The following is an 18,223-nucleotide window of genomic DNA, read 5'->3' as shown; positions in this document are numbered from 1 at the left end:
TTGATCTAACGTCCCCCAACTCATACTATCGTAAGCTTGTTCCATATCAAGCTTAATCACCATCAAACCTTTTTTTTTTTTTTTTTTTGAAAATCTAAACTTATGAAAAACTTCTTGTGCAAGCAGGCAATGATCAGACATTGATCTACCAGGTACAATGGAAACCTTTTCTTCAGTGACACATTTTGAAATACTCCTTTTCAATCTATTAAAAATCATAGTGGCCACAAGTTTATAAGTAGTTTGAACAAACTTATAGGCCTAAAGTTAGATGGAGCAATTCGATTTTTGGTTTTAGGAATTAGAACAATCAAAGTATCCTTCCAATCATCATGCATACAACTGGTTTTAAAAAAACTATCTATAGCATTCCAAGTAGCCTCCTCCATAATTTCCCAATAAAATTTGAAGAATGAAGTAGTAATATCGTCTAAACAAGGGGATTTGTTGTTACTTTGATGAAAAACAACATTGATTAACTCTTCTCTAGTAAATCAACATCCAGCATTTGGCCATCTTCTTTTGAAAGTTTCAAAATATCAAGAATTAGAGGCCATCCCATCAATGTACATTTCCTAGCAGACCACTTTTTCCAGAAAAAATTCTGGAAAACTGCTTTAATTTTTTCAAAATCTTCTACCAGAATACCCTGTTCATCTTTGATTTGCCTAATCAGGTTGCCATTCTTCTTAGCATATGCAAATTGATGAAAAAATCTTGAATTTATATCACCTTCCTGATGCCATTTGATTTTTTCTCTTTGGATCCACCACATGGATAATCTTCCCAAGGTAACATTCAATTCATGTACCTTATTTCTCAATAACTTCAGCTCATCCACCGTAAGCCCTTCTTTACTAGATTCTTTGATTTGTATCTGCAAAATATCTCTCTTCAGTTCATTCTTCAGGGAATTCAATTCCTTACATTTATTTTTATTCCAAAAATATAATGCTTTCAAAGTTCTTCTCAGTTTTTTTGCAGAATTGCAGCATTACTACCAAAGTCTAATTTTTTCCAAGCCTTCAAAGCTATGTTCCAAGTTGCTGGATAAGTCTTCCAAGTGTCTTCTAATCTAAAGAATTTAGTTTCCTGATTATGGGGTGCAACCACATTGAGTAAAATTGGACTATGGTCTGATGCTACCCTTGGCAAGTGTTGAACCTTAGCCATAGAGATTTTTTGAAGAGCAGTTGAGTTTAGAACACATCTATCCAACCTTTCCCAAATTCTAGAAGTGCCATCCTTATTATTACACCAAGTAAAACTCAAACCAATAAATCCGATATCATGAAAGTCATTATTAGTTAGAAACATCTTCATCTCCTTAGGTCCACTAGAAAAATGGAACCTCTTCAAACCCTTCTTATCATCCTTAGAAAGGATACAATTGAAATCCCCTCCTATAATAGCCGGTAAATCACCAAGCATGTAATTTTCAAGAATCTACCATAGATTTCTACGGGACTGTACATTCCTACCTCTATATACAGTTGCCACATTCCAAGTGCCCAAAGTATTAATGTGAAGAGTTCCCATTATCAATTGGGAAGAATGTACCATAACATCAAAGGAAGCCACATCTCTCTTCCACAAAACCAAAATTCCGCCTGAAGTGCCAACAGTCGGATGATGAAAATAATTCCACTCATTTCCCATAATCATATTGGTATCATGCCTATCTAAGCAAGATACCATAGTCTCAGTAAGAACAACAAAAAAACCTTTATTATCTTTAACAATCCCCCTAAGATATAAGGAGGCCTCCCTCTTCCGAGCCCCCCAAAAATTCCATAAAATGAAAGACACCATTATAAAATGACAGGGGAATCATCCAGTTTCAGGAGGTTCCAGTTTTGCTATTCTTATTTTCACCTTTCCTCTTCCTTTGAGCTACTTCCACTGGTCCCAAATATCTTAATTCCTTGGATAGTTTGAATTGTAAAAGATATCATTTGATCACCAATACTCTGTAAAGCATTGGATTTAACCTTATCTGGGTTAAGAGCAGCTTCAGATAAGTCTTCAAATATAGACTCATTATGACATTCAGTAACAACCAATTCTACTACTTCACCTTCCTCAATATCATTATCCAGAATTTGAAATTTATTCTTGCTAATAAAGTCTACTGGAACCTTCTGAAACCGGACCTCTTCAGCAATAACTTCCTTCTCTGGTCTTGTTTAATTGTCAGGTAATCTATCTGAATTAACTGGATCCGCCAATTTCACTTTATCCTGAGCTTCTTTCAAGTTACCAACAGGTTTATACACCTGTTTACTTTAGACCGTAGCTCCAGCATTCCACCTTACATTCCTGTATCTTTTACTTTTAAAATTAACATGAATCCATGGATCATATTCAACTCCTTCTTGTTGATTTACACCTTCATCATTAGGAACACCTATCTTCTTAATTAGCTCCCTTGTTTCAGCAACATTCTTTTCATTAGCCTGCACAGGATTAAGTTCAAGACATATATCTTTACTATGTCCTACTCTGCCACAATGATAACAAAGAGAAGTCAACTTCTCCAACTCAACATTTTGGAATGTTCTCCCATGAGTCCCTTCTATCCAAACTCCCTTAGGCAGTTTCCTTTCCAGATCAATACTCACACAACAACGCGTATATTCCCTCTTTCCCCATTTGAAAGAGTTCCCATCAAGCAACTTCAGAATACCAATCATGGAAGCAATCTTAGGAATATTTTCCTCATCCGAACAACTCAAAGGTAAGCCCAAAAATCGAATCCAAATTTGAGAAGTAATACCTTTTAAATATTCCGTAGAAAAAGAAGAGGACCATCTATCCATTCCAACAATATGATTCCCAATATACCAGGGTCCCCCACTTAGAACTTCCTCCAACAATTCATCGTCAGTAAATGAACAAAGAATTCAATTGCATCCCAAAGTAGTTAAATGAAAGCTACCGAAATTACTCCATTGCCTTTGAAGTTCTTGACTACACAAAGGGAATGGGATATCCTTCCCAAGCACTTTGATTACCAGGGATTTCTTTAAAACATGACAGTTTGCCAACTCCTTCACTGGATTAAGTTTTACAGCCACCCCATCTTCGGACATTTGCGTAGAGTTCATATTATAACTCAACTTAATATGTTGAGTTTTCTGCCAAGCTGACGTAAAATTGTTTCTAGGATCAGATTTATCAATATGTTCATCGCCATTTATAGCAATAACGTCTTCCTTCTCAAATGTTATCGAGAGATTTTTGTTCACTTGATCCTGAACATCAGATTCTTGTAATCCTGTGAATTTATTAACTTTGAACACTAAACTTAAAGAAGAAGATGAATCTTTAACCAGATTTATAGAAGAATCAGGTTTTTGATCTACATCATCATTTTGAACCTCAAGAACTCCTTTTCCTTTCCACTCCACAATAGGTTCCGATCTCAAAGCAGGCTTGTCTCCTTCTCTAATAACCCGATTAGAATGATTTCGTACCGAACCCTGATCAAAATGATCATTGTGAATCTTGATAGCCTTTGTATTTGAAGATTTGATTGGAACATAAGGTACTGGATCAGACGTAAGATTACCGCCCGGTCAGGAACCACCATCTTCCTTGCAAAACACCGATCACAAAAGACCGTGAAAAAACAGATTTGAATCCAAGAAGAGCTTTCTCTTTTCACATCCAAATCTTGAACCAACTCTTGGGTCAGCAAAATGTTATCAGAAATTAATCTCATGAATCAATTTATCACAACAAGCTGCCATATTCTCAATGTTTTCAATAGATAGACAATCTCTCGGGCATCCATTATATGAAGAAGTCTTCTATACATAAATAATTCATTGGAAGAATAGCATTGTTAACCAAATGTTGGCTACCAGAAAAACTTAATCCGCGTGTATAATCTTAATTTTTTAATCCAACTCCCTTAATTTACTTGTTCAATCATTCCAATTGAAGCTTCAACAGCCAAAGATGTGATTTTTCTTCAACCCATCTTCTTTCGTTCAATTTCGATCTTGCTCAATGTTTGAGAAATTATGTATCTTTTTTATTTGATTACTTTACAGTTACCCAAAGCCTCTATTGAGCTACTCTTCATCCCAATTTCCATTAGATATAAGGCAATCATTTGTAATGCCAATTTCAACCCTATCCCCAACAAATATTAGCCATTTTTCCAAGCTTCTATCAAGAATCAAGGGATCTTTAAGGAAATTGATGGAATTCCCATTGGATACATTCCACCACATAATCAGACATAGATATTTTGCACCATTGATAAGAATTTTCCATGTAGAAGAATAAATTTTTCTAACATCATAATCCCATATATCTTCTCCATACTTCACCCTCAGATTCCTATTGAGAAGAGAATGTGGATTAACAAAAAAAATCCAATCAAACATTGCATGTAAAGGGCCAACCAAGGACTTTACTAAAAATAAGCCGTGACCTCCCATATTCCTCGACTTACATAAGACCTCCCAAGCAAGATATTGAAGTCCTTTACTTCCATCTTGCTTATGCCATGTAAATTCTCTACACATTCTATCATATTCACATATTAGCCTCATAAGAACTAAAGAGTTATTAGAAAGGAAAATGGGAAAGGACATAAAAATAGCTTTCACCAAAACAAGCTTCCCCGTAAGAGAGATAAATTTATTTCCCCAAGCACTTAATTTATTAAAAGCCTTCTCCATTAGGTTATGAAATTTAGAGACATGAATTCACCTCAAAGCCATCTTTACAACATGATAATTAAACTCCTTCACCTTCTTATATCCCAACAACTTGTTATTCACTTCCTTTTCTTCCTTCCAACCGGCTTACCAAACAACACCAAAGACTTCTTCATTTTGATGTTTTGACCTGACCACTTGTAATAATTAATGATGATTCAATTCACCTTTTCAGCATTCGAGTAATTGGCTTCTAAAAAAATGAGGTGTGAGATTTTCTTGACACGACGGGAAATTTTTACCCCTAATTCCATTCCATTCTAAAAACAATTAGACAAAAGTTGGGAGCATAAAATGAATAGAAAAGGGGACAATGGACCCCTTTTATCAAAAACCACTTTTTCCTTCAATCAAATCAAAATACTTGACATTAATTAGAATGAAATATTTAGTCTTCTCAACATTCCATTTGTAGGGCGGAATATTTTGTAGGAAAGCTAAAAAGATCCAAAACCTATCTTAAAGCAGGCCACCCCATACTATCACACACTTGCTCCATATCAGTTTTGATAGCCATCAAAATTTCTTAGCTTTGGAAAATATGAACTTATTAAAGACCTCTTGGGTCAAGAAAATATGATGAGATAATGAACGACCATTAACTTAGCTACTTGTTCCTCAGAGATAAGATTAGGAATCACCAAATTCAATCTATTCAACAACATTATTGTAATAATTTTATAAATTGATAAGCATAGGCTAATTGGATGGTAATTAGAAGGAGCCATAGGATTATCAGTCTTAAGAATAAGAACAATCAATTATTATTTCCAAGATAAAGACATTTTACCTCTTATGAAGAATAATTATGAATATGTATTCATTGATTTAATTTCATGAATAAAAAGATTGATGAATATCCTTTTATTCTTCAGGGTGTATTTAATATTTCCTATACTATGTTTGGCCATAACAATAAGTTGAAGGTTTCTCTTCTCAAATTGATAATGAGAAATTACTTTGTTCCTAAAAATGGTATAATGTCAATTTATGTAGATTTGACTAAAGAAACCTAAATATAGTTTAAGTCACACATTGTATGGTAAGACATTAAATTTGTCCACAACATCTAAGCCATTATTCTTACTTCTTAGAAAAATGTTGCATCCATTTTAACATGTTAATATTAAGATTTTCATATTTTGGTAAGCTATATATTTTGTGTTTTTCATATAGAATGTCACAAGATCCAGTTATTAAAGAGGATAAAAATGGCCATTTGAATTTAGAAGTTGGATGCTTTTATTCACACAGTGAGGGTGAAGATGAAGATATTAATGTTTTGGGGGAAAATTTGGTTAATGATTGTCAAGATGATGAATACTGAAAAATAAATTTAAAAATAAAATAGAAAACCAAAAAAAAAGGGAAAAAAACATCTATTGTGTGGGATTAGATTAAGGAGAAAATTACCCTAATTGGTTGAAATAATGTTTAATGATCTCATTGTAAGAAAAAGCTATGTTTAGGTAGCATATGTTCAACAACATAGTTTATAAGGCACTTAGAGAGCAAAGTATTCACTATAATTTCTTACCCAATCTTCTTATGTTCATTTTGTCAATCGTTTTAAAATTAAAAAAAAAAAGAAAAAAACTCTCCTTGTTTTAAAAATTCTACTTGTATGCAAGAGTTTAGGAAATATCAAAAATTAATTTAAGTTATTTACCAAAATGTTTTTTTTTTTGAAGGAAAGTAAGTAACTTTCATTAAATGACAAAGAAGATGCCTAAAGGTATAACAAACAAGAGTCTGATTCCTCCTTTAACAAATTTAAAAAAGAAAGAGGAATCTTATTAGCATAAAAAACATCCCAAAGAAAGCCACCTTAAATATCATAATTGGCACATAAATTTGCCAAACTATTTCCATCTCTCTTAACCCAATTAAAAACAACAAAGTTAAACATAATTAAGAAATGAAGATCTTCCTTGTAATTACCGCCCAAGTCTTGTAAGAATTTGATAATTTTCTTGTTGTCGCCTTCAATAATTAGTCCTTTGTAAGAACCCAACAAATCTTTCTTGATTTATTTAATAATCTTAACTTTCAAAAGTTCTAGATATGAGATATCCCAATGAATACAAGTTTTCCCATAAGCCATAAGAAATCTTCTTTTGTAGTCTCTGATTACACCTCCAACTCCTTCTTTATATGATTTCAACAGAGATGCATCCACATTAATCTTAATCCAATCGGGAGGTGAGGGGCACCAACAATTCAACAGTATATCCAACGGATTAGTACCCTAGTAGCCCGATTTAGATTTGTCAAACTTGAAAGAAATAGACACATAGTTTAACTAATCAATAGAAAGCATCAATTCACTATCATCTTTACCTCCATGAAGAAGTTTGTTTCTAGCTCTCCAAGAGAAATAAACAGAATTGCAATATAAATTAATAATGAACCTATGTTCATTAGCATAATTTTCTATCTAGTTCCATCAAAAATTGGTAAACAGAACCCCCATTTATTAAACTGATTAAATGCCTCCAGCATCTTCAAGCAATTAATTTGAATATGTTCCAAACTTTCTTCTTAATTGCAAGCTCTTGGGATTCTAGATACCTCTTGGATTCTTCTATTATAGAGATAATGAAATGTTGGTAATGCAATATTAAGGATGCGCCACCAAAAAACTTCCACTCGTGGATGAAGTTTAATACTTTTGAAACACTTCCAATACCAACAATTTGCATTATCCTCTATTGAAGCTTTATATGCTAAAGTTGAAATGGAACAATCTAGATTTTGATATAATAATTCCATAAGGTCTTCTTCTTCCACATTAACTAGAATATTACAAATTATGCATATAAGGTCATACCTAAAGAGTAATTCCAATTTTTTAGTGTCCTAATTTCCATCAACCATCAGATTATCCACTGTAAGGTTTCCTTGTTCCGATAAAACCGTAAAAGTTGGCCACTCAATTAGGCTTTTATCCAAAATCCAAATTTCATTATACACATCCTCTAAAATTCCATTACCAATCTTCTATATAGTAATCTTTTTCAGGGTTTCCAAATCATTTGCAATAATCTTACAAGAAGAACTTCTATTTCTATCCCTATGCTCTCCACCAACCAATCCATATTTCACTCCAATAGTTCTTAACAGCAAAGACTCTTTGTTTTGAGTTAATTTTCAAGCTAACTTTGCTCTTAATGGACTAGCCATACTTGACAACAACGAAGACCTCTTCCACCCCAGATTCTTGGTTTACATAACTTGCTCCAGTTAATATAATGATTGCCCAATTTTTCATCTGCCCTGTTCCAAATAAAACTTCTATAAATCATGTCCAACTCCTTCAAGACCCTTTTAGGAACTAGAGAAAAAGAACAATAAAAAACTAGAATGGAGAAGAAAATAGAATTTATTAGTGTGAATTTCCTAGCTAGTGAAATCTACATAGAACCCCAGACATCCACTAATTGGATAGCCTTTTCAATTATGAAACAGAAGTCAGCTGCTACTAACCTCCTTAATGCCATTTTGATTCAAAGATAATTGAATTCTTTAACCACTTTAAAGCCCATGATCCTTTTAGTAGACTTTTTCTTCTTTTCCTTAACATGTTTCCCAAATAAAATGAAAGATTTCTTCATGTTGATCCTTTGTCCAGTCCATCCAAAAAATTTGCTAAGGATTCCTTTGATTTCTTTAACTACTTTATTTTTTTCTTCAGAGAATATTAGAATAACATATGCATAAAGGATATTAGAAATTCTCGGCCCATTTGAAATCATGCTAATTCCCATATAATGATCTTTTTGTTTAAAGACATTAAAAAGTAACTAAGAGCAAATAATGAACAAATATGGAGATAAGGGACAACCTTGATGAAATCCACTTTTTGCTTCAATCCAGGAGGAAAGTTTTCCATTAATCAGCAAAGAGAATTTAGGTTGTTGGACACACTCCATAATTCAACCTGAGAAAGCCTTTGGAAACCCAAAATATTCGAAGACATTGCTTAAAGCCTCCTTGCACATGTTGTCATACGCCTATTCCATGTCTATTTAAATGAAACCAGACCTTTTGATGACTTTGAATATGTGAATTTATGAATGGCTTCCTAAGAAATAAGAGTGTGATCCATCAAACACCTCCCACTTATAAAAGTAGATTGTTCGTCTTAGACTAGCTTATGAATAGACATTTTCATTATATTTAACAAAATCTTAGCAACTATCTTATAAATAGTTTGACAAAGACTAATAGGCCTGAAGTGACTTGGAATTATAGGGTTATCAATTTTTTGAATCAGCACTATTAAAGTTTTTTTCCATCCTCTATCCATCTATCTTGAATGGAAAAGAAACTTAATTGCATTCCAAATATCATTTTTTAACAAAACATCAAAAATTATTGATAAAAGAGTAAGATATACCATCATTCCCAAGAGAAATATTTGGCTTAGATTTGAAAACCCCTTTTCCACCTCCTCCAATAATAGATCTTTCATTAAATAACTTTAATCACTTTAATCTAAGGAGTAATTAGGAATAGGCCATCAATTAACATTGCAGCTCCCATCCTTCCACTTTTCTTTGAAAGGGTTTAAAAAAACTTTAGCAATTTTCTCTTGTTCTTCCATCTCTATCCAATCTTCATTAAAACATTTTACAATTCCGTTCATATACCTTCTAGCGGAAGCAAACGAATGATAAAATTTTGAGTTGTTGTCCATATTTGACATCCAATTTATTTTAGCTCTCTATTTCCACCAAGAGTTCAACCGTGTTAGAATAGAATTCAATTTAGCAACCTTTGAATTGAGACACCACCTGTCTTCCTCTGATAGCCGTGTCCTATCTCTGCTTCCTTCATTTTTAATTCCCAAATTTCAATTTTTAGTTCTTCTCTTTGAATTTCATACTTCTTATGTCAAGATTTGCTCCAATGATATAAAGCTTTCAGTGTTCTTTTGAATTTGTTATTCAATAATTATGCTAGATTTCCTATTGCGTATCTGTTTTCGTGGTTTATGATTTTGATGATAACAAACACTCTTATTTCTCTAAAATTTTTCCTTATCTACTAACATTTCAGGTTCACAAGATTAAGACTGTAATTTGGAACCAGCTCAAGATTGGGTAGACTATATATGAGTTAATTTGTACCATTTTCCTTTCTTTAGTCTTTTGTAATTGTTGTGGCTCTTGATGCTAAGTAACTTTGCACACACACATGTTGGAAGAATTTCTGACTGTTCCCTAGAGTTTATTGTTTTTGTTAACATTATTTGGGATGATATTTATATCGGCCTTGACGATCGATTCAAAAAATAGAAACCCTGATTAGGGCATCATCCTTGTTAAGGCAGCCATTATTAAACACATCGTCCTGGATGATTTTGCATAGGCTAGGATGATAGGCTCAAATACAAAAGAATCTGCTGCCATATCTATTTAGAAATTACTTATTTTTGGACATCATCCTGGTGGATCAACCTGGCCAATCCAGCACAATTTTTCTTAAATAAATCTGGCAACTAAGGAGAGAAATTAATGGTGATTTGCATGATCACATCAGCCGGGCCGATCGCAGGATTGTCTAGGCTGATTTGACATCGGCCGGCTTCTTCTTAGGGTGATGTTCAGGATGATTTTCCTCATATTTAAACTAATAATCCAGGACGATATCCTATCGACCTGGATGATATGACCAAAAATTGTCTAATCGTCCCTAACTAACCGGGCTGATTGAGCATAATTTACGCTGATCGGCCAGGACGATAAAGTCGGCAAGTTGTATTAATGAGCTCATTTTGAGATCTTCTATTTAAGCTATTGACAAGGCACTTTTGTAGGTGTCTTTGGCAGCCAATGTAGCTTCATTATTTGTGGGGAACTTAAAGAGAGAGCTTGAAAGGGAGTGAGGAACTGATGAAGTTTGAGAGAGGGAGAAGATCCTGTGAGGGGGTAATCAAGGGAGTATGGAGGGAGATTCCACAGGTTGCTCCGGCAGGCTTATACCTTAACACCGTCGGATTCAAGGCTTGTCTTGAGGGAAGTTCACCAAAGAAGAAGATCTCTTTAATGTCAAAGGACCCGGCGACTCTGCCGCACCGGGGAAGGTGAAAGTGATTTTGTAAGGTCTTCTCCGCCTAGCTGTGGAGGCTAAAGGAGAGACACTTAGTTTAGTGCAAAACTCGGAGGGTGCCTCTGAGGAGTGGACTTATTTCAAGGTTTGACCGAACCACTATAAATCTGGTGTGTTCTTTTCTGTATTATTTCCGCATTTAATTCTACACGTTGTTTTCATTATGGTGAATTGTGGTTTTAAGCTTTGTGCTTTGATTGTAAGATGATTTTTTAAAATACCAATTCACTTCTCTCTTAATTAGCCTTGGGCTAGTTCATAAGGGCCTAACATCCCTAACAAACTTTCATTTCCTTTGGAATTCTTACTCCAAGTAGCTTTGACAATGCCTTTAGCAGCTGGATACTAAGCCCAAACTTCTTCATACATGATAATCTTCTCTGATTTGAAATTTTCATCCAAGAAATTGAGCGAAACTGGACAATGGTCTGATACCACTCTAGTAATGTGTTTTACCACCATCCGAATAGAAGATATCAATGTTTCAGTATTTAGAAAATATCTGTCCAATCTTTCCATTATACTAGCTCCACCTACTTTATTATTACACCCAATAAAATTTGGTCCAATAAAATTGATCTCATGCAAATCATTGTTAACTAATAACATTTTCATTTTGTTAGAAGCAATAGAAAACCTGAAACTCTTTCCACCACTTTTGTCTTCTTCTGACAACAAATAATTGAAATCTCCCCCAATAGCCATAGGGATATTGTTAGAAGAGAACTCTTCCAGTTTATCCCAAAGTGCTCTTCTCTGAAAAACCTCCCTGCTGCCATCACTACCACAATCCTCCATAGACCTTTCTTTTGAATCATAAGGTCTCCTATAACCACTTGTTGAGACAAATCCACAATAGAAACAAAAGAAAATATTATTTTCCACAAAATGATAATACCTTCTGACAAGTCGTTAGAAGAACTTGAAAAAATTTCCAATCCTCTCCATTAAGAGAATTGACTTCCAACCTACTAAAAGAAGAAACCTTGGTTTTTAATAATCCCACAAAAAAATCCATTATCTTTAACCACTTCTTTGAGATATAGAGAGGCTTGTTTCTTTCTAGCCCTTATACAATTCCAAAACATGATAGAAGCCACTAACAATTTATAGGGGAAGAAGGCCCCACCTTGTCTTTCCCATCTCCATCTTTATTTCTATTTCTAGAAACCAGTTTAATAGGCCCCAAATTCCTGAGTTCTTTAGCAAGTTTAACTTTTGAATTTGATGAACCATCATCCACATGCCACTTTGCCAATTTTAGATCTTGTTCCTGAGCAGGTAAAGAGCAGTCATTGACCATATTCTCAATGTTAATTTCATAACTTTTTCCAGCAACAACAACCTATGGAGAAATTTCTACAACCTCATCTGGGCTAATCTCACCATCTTCGATCAAGTCTGACAGCACCGCAAATTTATTACCTCCTTTTAATAAGGACTTGTTGTCAGTACATACCACTCCCTCTTGTATGTTTGACTCAAATAGAATTGGATATGTTTTCTAGCAGGAACCCCCTCATTGAGAACATTCCTTCCTTGATCCAAAATTGATTCTTCCTCAACCAGCTTCCCCTTATTTTTATTACCATCCTGCTTGATTACATATTCCTTCATAACATGCTTCGTTTTCTTGATTTCTACCTTCTTCTAATTAAAAAAATTCTTTTTACCATAATGAACAAGAATCCACGAACCATAAGAAGAGTCAATCTCCTTGGAGGTATCTCACATTTTCCCACCAAAAGAAGAACTAGAATAATTGCCTTTGTTGACTACAGATTTTTCCCCTATTCCACGACCTTTGGAAGCATTCTGTTTGTTCCCAAAGTTCATTTTAGAATAGTTGTTTTTGGAGTGTCCAATTCTACCACAGTTGTAGCAAAGATTAAGGATCTTTTCATACTCAAATTTCTGACAAAATATTCCCGAATTTACTTCCACCAAGACACTAAGAGGAAGTTTCTTTTCTAATTTAATTTGAACACAAATCCTAGCAGATTCCCTCCACCATCGAACATATTTTCATCAATTAAGTAAGGTTTACCAACCTTAGATGCAATCCTACAAACATTGACATCATCCCATCATTGTAAAGATAAGCTATGTATTCTGATTCATATCGGAGCTGTCAGCCCTTTTAATGAATCAGGAGAAAACTTAGGCGACCACTTATCCATCCCTTTGATTTGTCCCTTTACATACCAAGGTCCAATAGACAAAACCAAATCAGGTACTTCCTCTTTATCAAATGCACAAATCATCCAGCCCTTACCAATCCAAGTAAGGTTAAACTTTACCAAATACAACCATTGTCTCTTTAATTCGGCATAAATAACATACGAAGGGATGTTATCTCCAAAAATTTTGATAACTAAAGCATTTTGAATTTTTTTTGTGTTTTCCAACACATTTTCCTCATACAAATTAATAGCCTCCCCATCCTCCGATAAGCAGTTCCCAAATTCCAGTTTAGCTACTCTTCTGTTGGATTTTTTATTCCATACATTAGATAGAAAATTACTAGTTGGTTCTATGGTATTTGAAACATTCGCACCTCCATTTAGTTGATTGCAGTTATTGAGATCATTAGTCTCACATTGATGAACCACATCCCAATCTTCTATCTTCCTTTCATCTCCTTCAGCAGCTACCAATTTCTCTATAGTAAATGGATCTTCTCCCAGACAGTTTGATGATTCAAAATCCTTCAATACTTCTCCAAAAACCTTTTTTAGTTCCACAAACAACATATAAGGTTTTTGAACACATTTCTGTTGGATCAACAAAATAAGACACTTAAGCAAACTTTAACATGATGTTGTCTTCATTCATCATAATCTTCTTTCCTTTCCTTATATAGCGAATAGTCTTCCTTATATTTAATAATCCTCCTTCATTGATCATTAATGGATTGACTTTACCAAAATTCAGGCGACCTTTATTCTAAGCTGCATCTTCTGCCAAAGCATTACCTCCGAAAGCAGGTGGAGATGATTTGAAAAAATGTGAGTATGAGAAGTAGGTATTCCCAGAGTTAATCTACAATCAACCCTTGTTCCCTATTTCGACTTTTATCAATAATCAGACGCCATCATCGAAGGTTCAAGATAATCCGCTAAAATGATTTTTTGGATCACCAAATTCTCTCTCTAGAAAACCACAGCTTCTCTCTCTAGAAGGTTGTGATAGTTGCTATTTAATTCTTTTTTGTTCATATTCTTGCAACTTGTATGTTTTTTGATGATTCCAAATTTTATTATTTTGATTATTATTTCTCCTAACATATTTTGGTAGAATTAAATTTTCTCTTGTGTGTACTAACATTTTAGGGAAATTATACTCCATAATTTCAAAGACTTCAAATCAAGATTAGTTTAGAGTTTATTATAATTGAAGTCTATATTTTTATTTTTCTTGAGTCTCAAAGAGTGTAATTGTAATTGAGTAACTGAGCACTCACATATAATAGGGGAGCGTTTAAAATTCATAATTTTTAAATTAATCATATTATATGAATGAACTTCATACGAGATGATTTGTTCAGTTATTTTCCCTACGAGGAGTCAAACAAATAGAAATAAAATTTTTCTTAAGTATGGATCATAATGTATGAACCCTGTTTGTACATGCCTTCTAGAATATGAAATGGATGATCCCTATTTGCTATAAAAATATTTTTTCTAAGTACAAATTATACTATATGAACGCAGTTCGTACATGCCTTCCAGAGTATGAAATGGTCTGTACCTATTCGCTCAAAAAAATATTTTTTCTATGTATAGATCATATTGTACGAACCTAATTCATACATGCCTCCTAGAGTACAAAATGGAGGATCCCTGCTCAAAAATTATTTTTTTTAAGTATGGGTCGTACTGTATGATCACCATTCGTACATGCCTTCTAGAGTATGAAATTGTGAGGTCCTTTTTCATCCCAGCATTTCATCCCAACAAATGTGAAAATTTTCTAAATATTCATACCAGACAAATTGGTTTCATACCGGATGACGATCGTGTATAAACTGATTCATACCGATTCACAATAGGTTCGTACGCAATAGTTTTTAAACGGTTTATACATATGAACTCCGATCGTACTGTATGATTGTGTTCATTCAAAAATAAAATTTTCATTTTCCTAGATTGTCTTTTGAATCTTTAGTTTAAAAGGTCCACAAAAACTAACATAAAAAAGTCTTATCTTTGTGATTTTTCAAGGGAAATTGAAAGATAGAGTGTGAGAGTGTGTTTGAGAGAGATTTCTTGCAAGTGGAGTTTGAAGGATTCACTAGGTTACTCAAAGGTAAGGATCTCTTTATAATTTTTGTTGTCACTCTTCCTCTTGACTTTCTAGATTGCTAGTGAGAAGATCTTTGGAGAACATCCAGTTTTCTGTTAACACTTGTAGTGTGTAAACAGACAACAATTCTCTACGTACACTTGGAGAGTGTAAAAGGATGACGGTTCTCTGCTGATACTTAGAGAGTGTAAAAGGATGAAGATTCTTTGCCGATACTTGTAGAGTGTGAAAGGATGATGATTCTCAGCCCACACATAGAGAGTGTAAAAGTATGATGGTTCTCTACCACATCGGAGATTAGTGGAAGAGAGGTTTTGTAAAGGCTTCTCTACCTTGTGTAGGGGAAAAATGAGAGTCACTTTGGTAATAGTGCAATACTTGAAGAGGGAGTCTTTATGGAGTGGATGTTGGTCGTGTTTGATCGAACTACTATAAATCCTTGTGACTTTTAAATTTTTGCATTTACTTACTATAAGTTATTTTTTTGTTGTTGAAAAGTTATTTTAAAATTTTAATTAACTTGCTTCGAGAATCAATAGCTTTCAATTTTTAAATCTAAAAGAATTTTTTAAAGTACTAATTCACCCCCCCCCCCCCCCCTCGCCTTGACCCCCCACTTGCTTAGCCTTGGGATATTTGTTTAGGTTTAACAACCTAATCAAGTTTCAACAAGTGGTATTAGAGTTTTGTTTCAAAATCATAATTTTAGACTACTTTTTGAAAAATGAGAATGGCTACTTTTGGAAACCAAAATACACCAGAAGGTTAATCGATCATTAGGCCTCCTTTATTTGACAATATCCCTTTCAATTTTTGGAAAACACTCATGTCTACATTTTTGCAATCGCTTGATTATATTAGGATCATCCTAGTTCAAGAAGGGTATTATACTAGGCCAAATGGATTAGTTGATGATATTAGAGTCGAAACACCATTTGCTAATTGGATTGTAGAAGAACGTAACTTAGCACAACTAAATGCAAAATGTTTAAACTATTTTTTTGTGCACTTAAGTCAAAAGATTACATGCGAGTTTCCACTTACAAAAGTAGAAAGGTCATATGGGATAGGCTTTGTATTACTTACGAAGGGACTAATGAAGTAAAGCAATCTAGGCTAAATATCTTGTTACATGACTATAAATTAATTCGCATGAAACTCAAAGAATCCATCTATGACAAGTACATATGATTCACTCAATTAGTCAGTTCTTTATATATATTAATTATGAAACTAACGAATGTTGAAATGGTTAATAAAATTCTTCGTTGTTTGCCTAATACTTATGATGCAAAAATAACTGCTATTATAGAGTCTAAAGATTTAAATCTTTACTACATTAATAATCTTCTTGGTTCACTAATTGCTTATGAGCAAGGAGTGAGTCAAAGGAAGATTGATACAGGTGAACAACAAAAGGAGAAGAACATTACACTGAAAGTGGAGGAATCAGAGAGTGATCCATCACAACTTGAGGATGAGGATGACATTGCCTTAATGATTAGGAAATTTAGAAGTTTTCTAAAAAGGAAGCATAGGAGACATCAATAGTGGAACAAAGATAAGTTCAATAAAAATGTTAAGGTTTCTAATGATGTAATTTTCTATGAATACATGAAACTTGGACTTATAAAATTTTATTGCCCCAATCTCAAAGCCACTCCTAGTATGGAGAAGGTAGAGGAGATAGTAAATATGAAGAAGGGGAAGAAGAGATTTCAAAAGGCTTTTTGGGCGGACTCAACTTTAGATTCATCAAAAATAGAATAGGAGGAAGACGTCAGAAATTTGTGCTTAATGGCTGACAATATTGATCAGTTAGATCAAGAAGAGGTTTGAGATCTAACTTATAATAAATTGTTTGAAGTTTTTGAAATAATTTATGATGCATATAGAAATTTAAGAAAATGCATGCTAGTCTAAATATTGAAATGCAAGAATTACAAAAAGAATATGAAATCATTAGGAAAGATCATGCATTGATAGATAACAACCACATAAGCTTAATTGATAAATTTGATGACTTGAATAAAAAGAATGATATGTTGAAAACATCCTATGCTCAATTAGAAAAAGAATTTAAAAATTTTAAGGATGAATCTGAAAATAGAGAGCACTATTTGAAATTCAATAACACTTTTCTAGAGGATACAAATTCATTTCATAGAATAACAATGAAAGCTCTTAAAGAAAATAGAATACCCCCAACACTTGAAGATTTTAACAATCCTATTTTGAGGTAAAAAATTTTACAACACAGGAAATGATTAATTTACTACAAAAAATTAAGAAACCCATTTCTTAGAGTTAAATGTTATTCTTGTGAGATAATTGGACATACAACACCCTTGTACTTTAGATAGAAAAACTCATTTAGTGTGTAAACCTAGGATGTATAAATCAAGCCATATGATACATGCATCTAGTTTTAAATTTCCAAAAGGCGAACTCAAACTTGTTTGGGTTTCCAAGTCTAATATTTGATAGTTTTCCAGGCACGCTCTCATATAAGGCCTCGCAAGAGCATTTGGTACTTGGACAGCGGTTGCTCAAAGCATATGACTGGAGACACTAAGTAATTTATATCACTGTAAGCCATAAGGGAAGGTAAGGTTATACTTGGAGATAACACCACTAAGAAAGTGGTTAGATCATGTATGATTGGTAACTTACAAAATTTTTGCATAGAAAATGTACTTCTTGTAGAAGGCTTAAAGCATAGTTTGTTAAGTATAAGACAACTGTATGATAAAGGGTATAATGTAAATTTTTTTCCCACTAGCTGCATATTAATCCTGAATAGTAATGATATTTTGCATGGAAAAAGGATAAACAATTTTTTTATGCTAGATTTAAATTGTATTTTAGTTCCTAATGCTTTTTGTTTGAAAACTGTTTCTGATGATTCATGGTTATGATATAGGAGACTCTGTCACTCAAGCATGAAAAATCTTAAGAAAAGTACCCAAAAGGATTTCGTTAGATGTATACCAAAACTAGACTTTACTTAGGATCACTTTTGCGAAGCATGTCTATTAGGAAAATAGGTGAAGTCCTCTTTTTAGTCTAAT

This window comes from Dendrobium catenatum, unplaced genomic scaffold (genome assembly GCF_001605985.2).
Source record: "Dendrobium catenatum unplaced genomic scaffold, ASM160598v2 fragScaff_scaffold_206, whole genome shotgun sequence".
Classification (NCBI taxonomy): Eukaryota; Viridiplantae; Streptophyta; class Magnoliopsida; order Asparagales; family Orchidaceae; genus Dendrobium; species Dendrobium catenatum.
The sequence above is the reverse complement of the archived record's forward strand: the minus strand, read 5'-3'. Positions refer to the sequence as shown.